The sequence below is a fragment of the Clarias gariepinus genome, chromosome 18, assembly GCF_024256425.1.
Source record: "Clarias gariepinus isolate MV-2021 ecotype Netherlands chromosome 18, CGAR_prim_01v2, whole genome shotgun sequence".
In the NCBI taxonomy this organism is placed as follows: Eukaryota; Metazoa; Chordata; class Actinopteri; order Siluriformes; family Clariidae; genus Clarias; species Clarias gariepinus.
In genome coordinates this window covers 10,763,892-10,778,563 of record NC_071117.1, presented here as the reverse complement: position 1 = coordinate 10,778,563, position 14,672 = coordinate 10,763,892, and the positions used below count along the sequence as shown (strand labels likewise).

The following is a 14,672-nucleotide window of genomic DNA, read 5'->3' as shown; positions in this document are numbered from 1 at the left end:
TCCCAGGCAACTGTTTCAAAACAGACTGCGGTTTCAATATGTGCTGGAAGTTAAGGGAATAGGTGCTGCAGATGAAAGACACATCATGATCTACTTCTCTTCAACCTTCGGAGGTTGTTCAGCAGTGCCATCATCAAAGAACTGGTGGAAAGCAGTCTACCAGAGGTCTGGCCAGAGGTGGTCTTCATGGAAGTCTTGAAAGGGACTCTGCTAGGCAGGAAAAAATAGGAACTGGGGTGCGGAAAAATGGCAGCAGATGGACTACTGAGTCAAAATGTGAAATATTTGGCTGTATCAGGAGGAAGGGCTGGAGAGTGGTATGATAAGTGAAAGTGAAAGTTCCTTGCATGTTTGGAACTAGATTCCTTCAAATAGATTTGGAGATTTGTGTCAGGATTAATGGTGTCCTCAAAGCTGAGAAATGCTGGCAGATACTTATTCATCATGCAATACCATCAGGGAGAAGTCCCCAAAGTGATTGACCCCAAACCTATTCTGCAGCAGGACAACAACCCCAAACAGCCGGTTTCATTAAGAACTATCGTCAGCAAAGAGAAGAACAAGGGAGTGATGGTTTGGCCCCCACAAAGCTCCGATTACAACATCATTGAGTCTGTCTGGGATTACAGGAAGTGACAGAAGGATTAGAGGTAACCTACATCCACAGATAGATCTGTGGTTAGGTCTCGAAGATGTTTGGAATAATCTAGCTGTCAAGATTTGATGGCAAATCTGATTTTATAAGCAAAAGGGTGGTATAATATTAATATACCACTAATTATTATTTACTGTTTCCAAGCATAGCTTATAAATTAATATAAAAAACAAACATAAATATTTTCATGTCTTTAAAGAAAGTGACATATTACACGACAGACCAGTTTTCAGATGAAAAAAAAAAATCTAATGTAGGCTTTAGGGTTTTCCATAAATATAGAGAGAATATAGTGACAAAGTTACCAGAAGAACTTAATATTCTCCAGCATACTCAGTAAAACCACCAATCTGTTTTTACTTATAAAACTGCACAAATCTGTATCTAAAACTACTGATTATTTTCAAGCAAATAACTTTCACACCAAACGTCGACTGTGTTAATTTTGCTATTCTTTAGTGACCTTTAGAAAAGTTTCTTTTCTGTAAAATTGTTTTCGAAGGCATATTTGTGTCCAAGAGGTTTTGCACAGTACATACTATAAGTAAAACAGCTGTTGCGTGCTTTGTCACACTTGCTCATTTCTATTTTCATGCAAAACCAATAAGCATACAGCACATTAGGGTTTTTTTTTTTTTGGTTTTCATCTGAAGTCTGGTCTGTCATGCAATATGTTGCTTTTTTTTAGAAGCATGAAAACATTTTTCTGTTCTGTTATTTATTCATTAATTGTTTAAGGTATGTTTAGAAATAGAAATGGTTTTGTACATAATAATGCAGACATCATATAAACTCATTTCATCAGCCTGGAAATTAAGATATACTAAAAGAGCAGCACTGAAACGTCACTAACGGGTGTTGAAGAATCATTATTATAAGATGGCTCTAATTAGCAAAATTACTTTACAATACCTCTGCTAGCTTAAGGACTGATTGATATCAGCAAACAGGGATAAAGTGAACACACTTACACCATATACACTACCGCTCAAAAGTTTGGGATCACTTGCAAATTTCTTTGTTTTTGTTGAGTGATTTATTTTCTACATTCTATAGCAATACTGGTGGATTACAATACTATGAAATAACCCCTATGGAATTAGATAAGTACTGTATGAAACAACAACAATAACAACAGTTATGTTTTTTTAAAGACGCTGAGGTCAGCATTTCTGGAACAGTTCTTGTAAGAAAAGTATTTTCAATTGCAAAACACATGATCTCTCATGAAGGCCTTACCTTCTCAGGAAAGCAAGACCAAAACTTATCTCTGCTGCAGAGGAGAAGTTCTTTTAGGGTTACCAGCCACCTCTGATTAAAGCTGTTATGAAGGCCTTAAGATCATGAGTAGCAGATACATCTCAATATCAACTGTTCAAGGGAGATTATTGCATATTTTGGATGCCTTCAGCATTTTTTACAGTGTAGAAATAATAAAAAATCAGGAATGACCATGAAGTTAGAAAGTGCCTAGAAATTTGGGAACGCCAATTAGCTTAATCTGCAAATCTTTAGACTGTGGGAAGAAACCGTGGTACCTGAAGGAAACCCACCAAGCAAGGGGAGAACATGCAAATTCCATACACACAGACCTAAGGTGGGAATCGAACTCAGAACCTGTAGGTGCAAGTGCTAACCACTAAGCTACCATGCCGCCCTGATGGTAAGTCTATAAATGTAAAAATATAAACTATGCTTAAATGATGATAAGCTAGTGTAATGCTTTAACTAGACTTTAACACTGATATCAGTTAACAGAAACTTGAAAACAGGAAACTTGGACAAACCCCTTGGATAACTTGGACTAACCCCCTGACCGCCATCCCCATTTATATAAATATATACAGTACAGGTAGGTACAGGCAGGTTGGAATGGGTGGAGAAAAGTGTCAGGTGTGTTGTGCGATAAAAGAGTATCAGCAAGAATGAAAGGAAAGGTGTACAGGACAATGGTGAGACCAGCGATGCTCTACGGCTTAGAGACAGTGGCGCTGAAGAAAAGACAGGAGGCAGAGTTGGAGTTAGCAGAGCTGAAGATGTTGAGGTTCTCTTTGGGAGTAACAAGGATGGATAGGATTAAGAATGAGTTTATCAGAGGGACAACCCATGTTAGATGTTTTGGAGATAAAGTCAGAGAGGCCAGATTGAGGTGGTTTGGGCATGTTCAGAGGAGAGATTGTGAATATATCGGTAGAAGGATGCTGAGGTTGGAACTGCCAGGCAGGAGGTCTAGAGGAAGACCAAAGAGGAGATTTATGGATGCAGTGAGAGAGGACATGAAGTTAGTTGGTGTGAGAGAAGAGGATGCAGAGGATAGGGTTAGATGGAGGCAGATGATTCGCTGTGGCGACCCCTGAAAGGGAACAGCCGAAAGACAAAGAAGAAGAATATATATATAAATATATATAAAAGGAAAATCCCCTTCCCTATTGTATTTGACTAATGCCACTTAGTTAGTAACCTAGTAACCCAGTGTACAGTAAGTATCTATCCAATGACAGAAACTTCAAAGCACTTTTTGTAACTCGCTCTGGATAATTGCTCAGGACAAATGTCTCCTAAATGTAAATGAACCAAAGCTAGCAAAGATAGCTAACTAGGTACATAAAAGGAAACAAACTAATAAAAAATAAAATAGATGGATTTAATTCCTTTTTTAGAATTGAATTCAGTTTAATATGTAGAAAAGTGTATTAAAAACTGTAAAAATGTTATTATAGCTTTTATACTGATTACCAATAGGTAGTAAACAGAGGTCTTACGATCATAGTTAAACTTTTGCAGAATGGCCGCGACACAATCAAAAAGGATCATGTCCATCAAAATTACCATAAACGTCAGCAAAATTTCCCGGGCAAAATTTCCCGCATAGAATTTTTGCCGATTGGCGTACACCACATATATTTACATCAGGTGTGTTAAGGTTTGAGGTAAGCTGCAAAAATGCGTGGTGGTAGACCCTGAATGAGTGATTGAGCAAGGATAGCAGGTACCTGTCAATCATCTCACTTTTGCATGCTCTGCAGTCGTGCTGCTAAAACCCACAAATCATACATCCCCTGTCAAAGCATCCTCTAACATGTGACACTTAAAAGGCCAGGACGGATACAGCGCTTACGTGAAAAAGTCTCAGTTGCTCTCACACACACACACACACACACAAATGAAATCAACATAAAGTAGATGTGAAAGAAGTGAGAGCACAGGGGCCAGTTCATTGAACTGAAAGTAGCACGATGTCTCAAAAAGTCCAGAGCTTTACTTCTGTACGTTTTTGTGAATTCAATTATTACTCAATAGGATTCATATGATCAAGCCTCTTCAATTATAACATTTATCTTCGTCTTTAATTTGTCAAGAGTGTAAAATAATGATTACTTGTATAGGTTGATAACATTTTTAGAAATAATAAACAAATTTACATATATAATTTATATACGTAATAATTTATAACAAAAACACATTCATAGCACATTTAGTTTTTTTTTTTGTTGTTGTAATATTTCAATTCCAATGCAGAAATTTTATTTAAAACACAAATTCAGTTCATGTCTTTAATATAAATTGAAATTTAATTTAATTTTATAAAGCTGTTTGTTTCCCAAAACTCAGAAACTGAAATGCAATCTGTAAGTTGAATATAGCAGAAGTGAAATTTTTAACGATTTTTCATACCCTCAGACAAAAAATGCTTTTGCCTCACAATAAGACTTAGAGACAGGTTTATATTTACAGTACACTGTGGATACGTAGACATATAGAAATACAGTAACAGAGTGTAAATATTCGCATCCCCATGGTTCCTGCGTCTGCTCTATTTTATAGTTTATCTCTAAACAATTTTTCAAATCATACAACAAAAAATCACTTGACATTATACAGCATGAATCAGTAAATGATTACAGACTATTTACATCACGTTCAACAACAAAAAAAAGCACACCTGACATTCATCACCCTTTAGTTTTAAGTAAACATCTGCATCTCTTTGTTCTGAGGTGGTGTAAATATTTGCACCCAGCCGTACGGTATGGAATAACTCGCTCACACACTTGCAAACTGTATATACATGTGTACAGTTTGTGTACAGATGAAAGATATGTTACTCATCTGCTTTGACTAAAGAAACAGGTTGAGGTCAGACCCCACTCCACCTCACTTTTGTTCCGTTCCATCACTTTTCTCTAACAGGAAATGTAATCATTTGTTGTAGTGCTTGTGGGCTCCCCGCAATTGTTCTCTGCACAATCTTGCCCTACCATGCACTCTCCAACTCCGTTTCTTTTAAAGTCAAATTTCAAATTTTAATTTCACATTATGTGTTTAAGTATATCTCTGGAGCGAAGCATGTTGATCAGGAATCGGTGTTCAGTATGCAAATCATATAGAATTTAAGCTAGCACTGATAAATAACTATTCTCAGAAATATAGTGACAGAACTCCCTGCAGTCCATGACTTCATCATGTACAGTGTGTACAACCACAAACGGAGATAAATGCATTACAGGTTTATTTTACATCTGTCACTTACTATATGATGAGGAAGTGGTCAGTCAGGTAACTTAGAAAACTGGACCAAAAACCTTTATCACAGATAACTTTCGTAACAAAACCATCACTACTAGAAAGTATACAAATGTAAAGTCAATACCTAACCCTAACCCAATACCTAACCCTAACCCTAACCCTACCTGTAGGGAGACAGAACATGAAAATAAAATAAAAAACTGGACAGTTATATATATACAACCAAAAATCATTTATTTTCTCAGTTAAAAATTAACTTATGCTAGTTACTAATATGTAGTAAAAACATTTACATGGTTGATGAAGATTTTAAAGTTTAATGGTCAGGTTTAAAGTTAAGCTATTGCAGATTGGCCATGACACAATCACAGAAAATCCCGCCCATCAAATAACCATAAACGTCAGCAAAATTCCCCAGTCAATAAAATTGGACAGTCCAATTCAACCAAAACCACAAACCACACATTTTCCCAGAAACAATCGTTATATGTTTTATATTATAAGGTCCATGTGCCATAGAGTCCCATAGAGTTGATTATATTAAGGAGAAAATAACATAAAACCAGCATTAGTAAAGATCTCTGCTTTTTAAGACTCTCATTACCTATAACTACAGTATATGATAAAGTATAATACCCTGTTTCAGTTCATTAATAATATATTAATATTTATTAATTCATCTTTAACACGGAACAGTTTATTAATATGAAAGCTATAGTAAGTTTGGAATTGCTGTTTTTTTTAACCACCAACTTTTGTTGTTACCTAAAAGCCAGAATAGAGTGAAACAACTCTTACCAAGCTCATCAATTTCACCTAGTATTTAGAATATTTCGTTTAATTTCAGTATATTTAAAAAAATCCATGTTTGTGGTTAATTTTTCTCTGTGCTCAATAACAACTAGATTGTCTAATTATAATTCTGGTCTCAAGGACAAGACATTTCTTGCCTTTCTACAGGCAGTTGTAGCTCAGCAAAGTAAAAGGTAAAAGGTAAAGGTTCTGCTTCAGGGCCGCTGTATCATGGATGACACTATGCCCTGACCCTGACTGAAAAAAATCAGTGTGAGGTACTGTACATGTGAAAAATAAAGTCTTCTTCCTCTCTGACTTTGGTCTTAGTCCATTATGTCTGAATGTTGTTTTGGTCTTGATATAAAGTCTTAAACTTCAGAAATGATCTGGTCTTACTGTGGGTTTTGGATGGTATGGGTCTTGGTCTTAGATGTTATGGGTTTGTCTTGGTCTTGGTTGGTAATGACATGGGTCTTCTCTTGCTTGCAAATGGGATAGGTATATTTTGTGTTGGTGTTGAATGGGTGGGTTTTTATCTCAGTTGATATCCATCTCTATCATGTAGTGATCTTGGTTGATAAGGTTCTTGATTTCAGTCTGCACACATCTCAATCTTGATCTCAGTTGGTAGGAGTATTGGTCTTTCTTTGGTTGGTTGGATTAGTCCTGGTCATGGTGTACTCTTGGTGGTCTCTCTCAGTTGTTATCAATCACAGTCATGATTGTCATAGATGAACCGTGGTTTTACATTAGTCATCACTGACAGCTTGCCCTCATTCCACATTGAGCACATTGTCATTAGCAATATAACTTATGTGAGCTCTACAAGCTGCATAGCTGATATTGTGAACAATCATAATTTAGTAAAAAAAAAAAGTCTATGCAGTCAAACCAACAGGCCTGGAGCCAAATACGTGAAGTACTAGGTACTGCTTACTTAAAATACTTAAATTTTAAGGCCAGACTGCTTCTAACAGTCAGAAAAGTAAATAACTTCTGGTAAACTAACCTCTGGTCCATTCTCTGTAGAATTAATGCTTAGAGTTATGTGACTTTAATGGCAGCATATTCTGATGCCTCAATCTGTACATGAGCAACTCTTTGAGCAGGTCTCGGTGGCGCAGCCTCATGATTTAGAGTGGCGTATATCAAAGGGTTGTCTTCTTCCTCTTCTTCTACAGCGACACGGCCCTCATATCGTCTCGGTGGTCCCTGATTGACATGACGTCCTCCCGCATATGATCGGTCTCTTAGAGATGTCCCTCTGATTGGAGGGGTGTCATATATACTGGGTGCTGGTGGACTGAGTTGGGCTGGAAGAGTTTGGGTTTTGATACATGGAGACTGCCTGGGAGTATACATGGGTGGAGCAAGATCAGCCACTGGGGATCCTGAGGACTGTAGATGGGATTGGATCATGAGACAAAGATTTCACTGTTAATCGTTAATCTAGTGACATAATAATAAAGATACAAACTGTACCTGATCTTCGTGTATTTTTTCTTTAATTATTTTTTTCCTTCCTGTTAAAATTAAACAGAAGTGCATGTCAATGAAACTCACATACATGTCCAGTACTGAGCTCTACTGAACGTTATTACATGTATGGAGAGAACAGGAATAAAATAAAATAAAAATGCACACACCTCGACACCGGATAAGCATTACTGACAGAACTACCACAATGAGAAGCCCCCCAATCCCACCACAGATGTAGGGCACGTAGGGCTGCAGCGAATCAGAAGTTTCACTGGTCTGATTTAGACTTTCTGAAATGAAAAAGTATTTTAAGAAATGACTTCATCAGCAGTGCTTCATTTCTGTTGCAGTTAATGAGCAGAAGTTGTATGTGAAACAGTAATTTTAAGTAAATAACCCGAGGCTAACTTTCACTTTATTGGTCAAACACACATGAGAAAACATTATGCTTATGAATTTATTCACAAAATAATGTGTTAAAACTACAGTTCTTACTTGTTGTATTGCTTTCCTGGCTCGTTACTGTGTTGTCAGTGGTACAATCTGGAACATCTAAAATATATTTATATTAATATAATCATTAAATATACACTCCTAGTTCAAACTCAAAACTTGAAGAAATTGGCTGAATAGTGTAGAATTACAAACTCAATGTAATAAATACACCAATTTTAAAATGTTTGTGTTTCATTTTATGGCACGAAATAAAAAAAAAATTCAAACACTTTTAGATAGAGGCAGATCTGGGTCGAACCCTTACACATATTATGATATATGTTCATGTTGTCAGTGTTAATATAAACATTGTCTAATTTCAAATGTGAGACACATTTCAGGTACTTTTGTATTATTTGTGCATTATATTGTTGCTCTGTGTGTGTGTTTGTTAAATTTGACTCATATGTATGTATGATGTATGATAGTATGATGTGTTTACCTGTCACAGTGACATTTATAGCATGGCTGACACTGGGTGTAGGAGATTTTGTGTTACATCTGTACAGACCAGAATCCTGCATGGTTACTCCATGGAAAATCAGGAATGTCATTCTTTCACTCTCAGTAATATAGTTCCATTCAATTGTGGTGTGATTAAAGTGAATTGGTTTACAATCATTCTTGTCATCAATTCTGCACCATGTCACACTTATGTTCTCCCAACAGTGGGGTTCACTGACTATAGTACAGTTGATCTCCAGGATACTCTTTACGCGAACTTTCCACACTGTGTTCCGTGGGACCCTGATAGATGGGATACAGTTTGCCTCGGTATCTAAAAAGCACAAGCAAAAAGAATGACTAAAATATGGAAAATGCCCATGTGAACAATTCTTCAGTGTTTCTCAAGATAGCTAAAACCCCTCTTTTTTTAATGTAATTTCCTTGGAAACCCAGGGAAACACTCTTTTGAGGAGATCTATTAACCAAAGTTCTCAATTTTATCAGTTTTTTTTTTTTCTAAGAGTGTCTGGACAGACGGGAACCAAAAGATGACTAACACTTCAACATCACCTTGACTCATTAACACTTCCCACCACCAATACATACACAAACCTACACAAATCACTGGAAATTCACTTTTAACTATTTTCTCAAAAATGACACTTTTTTTGTAAAATATCTTTTGGTGGGTGTGTGTTTCTCACTGTGAGTTCACGATGGGATGAAGGTGAGCCCCCCCACCTCCTCCATCGTGAGGGGCACATCCTGTTTACAAAGCACTGAGATAAGAAAGGGGAAGAGTTTTAAAACTTCTGAGAAACTGAGTTTTTAGGGGAACATGGGAGTTTTTAGGGGAATACAAGTGCGAGAAATGTACATGAGTGTTAGGTTGCTACGTTTTAGTTGCCTGTGTATATAGTTATATTACATTAGTTTCATGGTAAGTAAGAAACAACAAGCTTAACATAGCGCTTTTATAGAAGTTTGTTAGCAAGGCACATTTACTAATAGCTTTCTAGATTCCATGTTTTTTTGGAAAGTGTTTTCTCAAGAATTAAAAAAAAAAATATGTAAATGACATACTGTACATCACATATATGACATCATAGCAGCACTTTTTAGACTGTTCAACAGCAGATGTAATGAAAGTATGCGATGAGCCACACTTAGGGGAATTCTGGCAGAATAAGCAGTAAGTATTTTTGTATCTACTGTACATTTCTAAAAAAATGCACGTGTACATCATTTTATTATGTATAGAGGCCTAAATATATAAAATCATTTATTTCATTGTTAATAGAAAACAAATATGAATTTATGGCCAGGTGCATCAAATGTTTAACATAATTGTATTGTCTCAAAGCTGCCACAACACCTTCCGCTGCAAAAAAATGTTGACTCTTATCTTATCTTAACTTTTCTTATCTTATCTTATAATTCTTAGGCTGCTTTGCAACAATGTCATTTGTTAAAAACGCTATACAAATAAAATAAAATTGAATTGAACTGAATTTAATTGAATTGTCTTATCTTATCTTACTGGATCTTAACTTATCCTATCTTTGACCACCCTTATCTGGGGTCTATCTTATCTTATTTAGCTTTGACCATCCAAAACGTTTCCGTGCCAGGGTTCTTCATGAAAATACTTTTTCACAAGTAAATCGTAAAAATATAAAAGAATAACCTGTTTTGATTAAGAAGTTCACATTAATAGTCAAAATGCACAGCAGGTGTCCCGCATTTAAAAGCATAATGTACATTATTATACATCACAGAAGTAGGAACCCTCGTTAAGAGAGTGAATGATTATTGACTAATGAAGACGATCCATTTTTCTGTCTTATTTTGTGTCCACTGTTGATTTTCATACTTCATTAATTCCAGTGCTATAATTAACTGAAAGCTTGGTAATGTCATTTACTAAGGGTGTTATGCAATAGTCATTGAGTAAAATGCAAATTAAAAAAAGGTTTTGATGAGCGGTAAATGATGATGATGTAGATTAAGATCCTGACTTACCCTCTGTATTACCGGTGATTAGGAGCGAGAGAAACAGGTGGATGATGAAGATCTGGAAGACGCAGCGCGCCATGAAGAACCGTTTCTTATCACATAAAAAGTCAGGTGTGCCTGGCGGTGCTGGCATTCACAGCATTAACTTACATCAGCACACATTAGAAGTGTTTTCCAAAGAAAGGGTGAAAGTGCACATTACCTGCACTATGTTTGTTCTCATCTCATCTGTTTGCATCTCTGTTTCATGATCTCACTTCCCCTCTTTCTACTTTTGCTTCTCCAACAATGAACGTTTGTCGCCTCATGTCCTGTGTGTTGTACGTTAACGTGACGGCGGCAACATGACTTGAGGGAGGTCTCGACAGCACCATCCTGTGGATTACTCATGAAGAACACACTTTTTGGCCAGGGGACCATTATCTTGTTCTGGGAACCATGGAGGCCTGACGGTGGAGGTGTGAGGAAATCTAGTGACTTGTTAGTATCAGTATCAAATGATGTTTTATGGCACTTTTTCTAATTTATGCTAAAATTATTTCATATTCATGAAGAGAAATACACTCTTTACTCACCAGTTGACCAGTTCACACCAACTGTTAGCAAAAACTAGCAAAAAAACTGTGAGCACACAATCCTCCCAAACTAGATGGTTAAAGATTTGAGAAATGTCACAGGATCTTATAGTGCTAAGTAAATGTACAATTCTATTATATATAAAAGCCTAAATGCAATAAATAGATCCTGCATTACCAGTGATTAAGGGTGAGAGCCACAGGTGGATGATGGAAGGAATACAAAAGATCTGGACAATGTAGAAGGTCAGGTGTGCCAGGTGATACTGGCATTCCCTGTATGAACTCACATCAGCACAAATTCATAATAATAATAATAATAATAATAATAATAATAATAATAATACATTACATTTTTTTTTCTATAGCACTTTTCATGTGGACATGAATAAAAAGTTGAACACATGACGCAACTTACTAAAAGCCTTTTGGCCAAAACATGGTATTTGTACTAAAAAGTGTAGTATAACAATTTTTTATAATACTTAATGCTTCTTATCTTCTATCTTTTTTATTTAAGTATGCATATACATTTTTATTTTTTTCAGATAAAAAGAAACACATTTGCTAAATGCAATTTCATTTACATTTTGCCATTTGGCAGATGTTCTTTTCCAAAGCGACTTACAAAAGTGCTTTGAAGGGCAATTTCATGTCCATGTTATGTAGTGAACTTTTTTTTTATTCAAATCTTTCAATGATCTTAACTGTCATTCAGATGAAACTTGTCCAATTTAGATTTTACATGAAAAGACATAGACCTGAAAAAGTGTTTTATACTTAAAGGCCAAATTTTTAAGATATTCTAACTTGAATTTTACAGACACTACAGATTTTTTGCTTTTTAAGCTTTTATCAAAAACCATGTTTCATGCAAAGCACTGAGAAAGCCCTTAAAACCAATTTTAAGGGTTTATGTGTTATCTGCCCAATAATTATTGGGCAAATTACAAAAAGCTATTTTAACAAAATAAAATATAGTTTCCTTTGTTTTATGGTGTGTGTCTAATTTGAAGCATCTGAAATAAACCACTGTTGTTAGTAATTTAGGGGAAAAATCTTTCATTTTGCATGGAAAGCTTTAGCAACAATTTCAAAATTCATCATTACAGCACATTACCTGCACTATGTTTGTTCTTTGACCACCATTTGACATGTGCTTCTAGAAGCTTACACCAACTTTACTATAAATAATCGTAAAATATGAATAATTTGCATTTTAAATTGCATTTTTTGGGGCACATATAAAGTAATTTCTCCAAAACGGCTGACGTTATCAGAAGTTGCTTTTTTGGCAGACACATTTTCAGTATTATACGTATAACAAAAAAATTAAATAAAATCAGCACCAATACTCTGTTGTCGCCGTTCGTAAACAGGTAAGTTTTTAGGCCTGTTTTAAAAGCAGACAGAGATTGAAATTTAATGGAAAAAATAGTCCCTTTAGATCATGGGGACACACTGCTGGGTCAGGAGCAGAATTTTATAGTCCAACCTGTAGGAAACAGGGATCCAGTGAAGAGATTGCAAAACAGGTGTGATGTGGTCAAATGTTCTTGCTCTCAGCAGGATTACAACAGTGTTTTGTAATATATTGGAGATTCAGGAGCCTCTGGCCGGAGATCCCGATGAAGAGTGCAAGAGATGGGAACGTAGCTTTGCTTTGTTCTTGAGCTGAATAAATTAGGTTCTGCAAAGGTGTTTGATGTGGTTATCAAATGTAACTGAGGAGAGTAATGTAAAAGAATGTGCTGTTGGTTTTCAGCATGTCATTTGTAACTCAGAGTAACAGTGTTTCAGTGCTTTGGGCCTGTTGAAACCCAGACTGGAATTTCTCAAAAAAGGTTTTGCTTGAGGTGTTCCAGAAGCTGAGTAGCAACTACCTTTTTAAGAATCTAGCCAAGAAAAGAAAGAAAGGGGCAGGTGTAGCTCAGTGGTGAATGTGTTGGTCTACCTATTGGTAATGTCCTAGGTTAAAACCAGAGCCCCACCGAGTTGCCACTGTTTGGATAAAAAAATTAAGTTAAAAAAATGTCGCTGTGGATAAGAGTGCCTGGCAAATGCTGTAAATGTAAGTTCGGAAATGGGTTAGACAGGACTTCAAGATCCATGTTGGGATTTCTGAGATGGGGGTGATCACTGCAGTTTTAAGAGCTGGTGGAACACTACCTGATTTGTGTGAGAGATTAATGATAGTAGTAATTGTGGAAAAAATAGCAGGCAAGAAGACCTAAGTTGAAGTAGAAGGTCGTGGATCAAGGGAGGAGGTTGATAGGTTTATCTTCTTAATGGTATCCTCAACTGCATCCTGGGTTATCTCATTAAAAAGGTGCAGGAGAGAAGGGGCAGTCACAGCCTGAGAATCTCTTAAACACCATGCTGTGGAGGGTGGACTGGAGGGTGGTGATGCTCTTGATGTTAATGATCTTTGTACGGCAACAGCACCACCTCGTGGATTACTCATGAAGAAGACACTATAGTACCTGGTGTGGGGAAATCTACAGTGACTTGTTAGTATCTGCATTAAATTATGCTTTATGCCATCCTTGTTTATAATTTTACCTGAAAAAAATTCATATTTATGTTGAGAAATACAACCTACACTCACCAAAACCAGATCTGCTTTATTAGTAACACCTGCACAACTTTAGAGTCATTTGTCAGCCCATCATGTGGCAGCAGAGGAATGCATATAATAATACAAATACAGGTCAAGAGCTTCTGTTTTCATATTACCCTTTATATTAAAGTGGGGGTAAAATCTGATCTCTTCTCAATGGTATCCACAACTGTGTCCTGGGTTATCTCTAAGGTGCAGGTGCGGAGGTGGGGAGGTCACAGCCTGAGAATCTCTCAAACACAGTGCTGCTGAGGGTGGACTGGAGGGTGATGATGCTCTTATGTTAATGATCTTTATTTTAAAATTGTTAATGAAATTGGATCACTTTTGCTCAGAGTAGATTAGATTGCTGAAGGAGGTGGCTTCAGGAGGTTTTTGATTGTTGAAAAAGGTTGCTTAGAGTTTTTGTTAATGATGTTGGAGTAGAAAGCTATGTGCCCCATTAGTCCGGGGTTTCTGAAACGGCGATCACGTATGCGACCAGCAGCTTTCATTTTTCTAAGCTCATGGCTGAACCAGGGAGCAAAGTGAGCAAAGAAGACAACTCTTGTTATTCATGGAGACATGATGGTCAATGATTCTTTTAATGATTTATTGTAATATTTAACTGACTCATTTAAGGAGAACGATGCCACCAGCCCAGTGGCGGTTCTACACTGAATTGCTCCAATGTGGCTGTTGAGGGATTAATGCTGCTCCTGTTGCTGATAGTGCTGGAGGGCAGGGCTGTGTTGTTCTGAGACTGTAGACATTAAAAAGTCCATAGGTAGCTGATTAAAAAAGTGCTTTGAGATAAAAATAAAATGTAAAAAGATTGGTGACAATGCTTGGAACTATAAGACAACAGATTTAAAAAACTGGGAAATAAACTGAAACCAGGATATTAGTAGTACAAAAGACAGGGGTGGTCATGGTAGGGTGAGAATGTATAAAAAAAAAAAACATAAAACACACAAACATGCACATGCAGTGCATATTTAAATGTTTAAACTGTAGAGATACAATAATTTTACTTCTGTAAAATCAGCATTTTATCTAATTTGAAATATAAACCTAATATCTG

At 36.4% G+C, this 14,672-nt stretch overlaps 1 pseudogene; it reads right to left on the bottom strand.

Moving 5' to 3' along the window:
* Window positions 1-5,435: 5,435 nt before the first annotated feature.
* Window positions 5,436-10,556, bottom strand: LOC128506130 (uncharacterized; annotated as a pseudogene).
* Window positions 10,557-14,672: the final 4,116 nt, after the last annotated feature.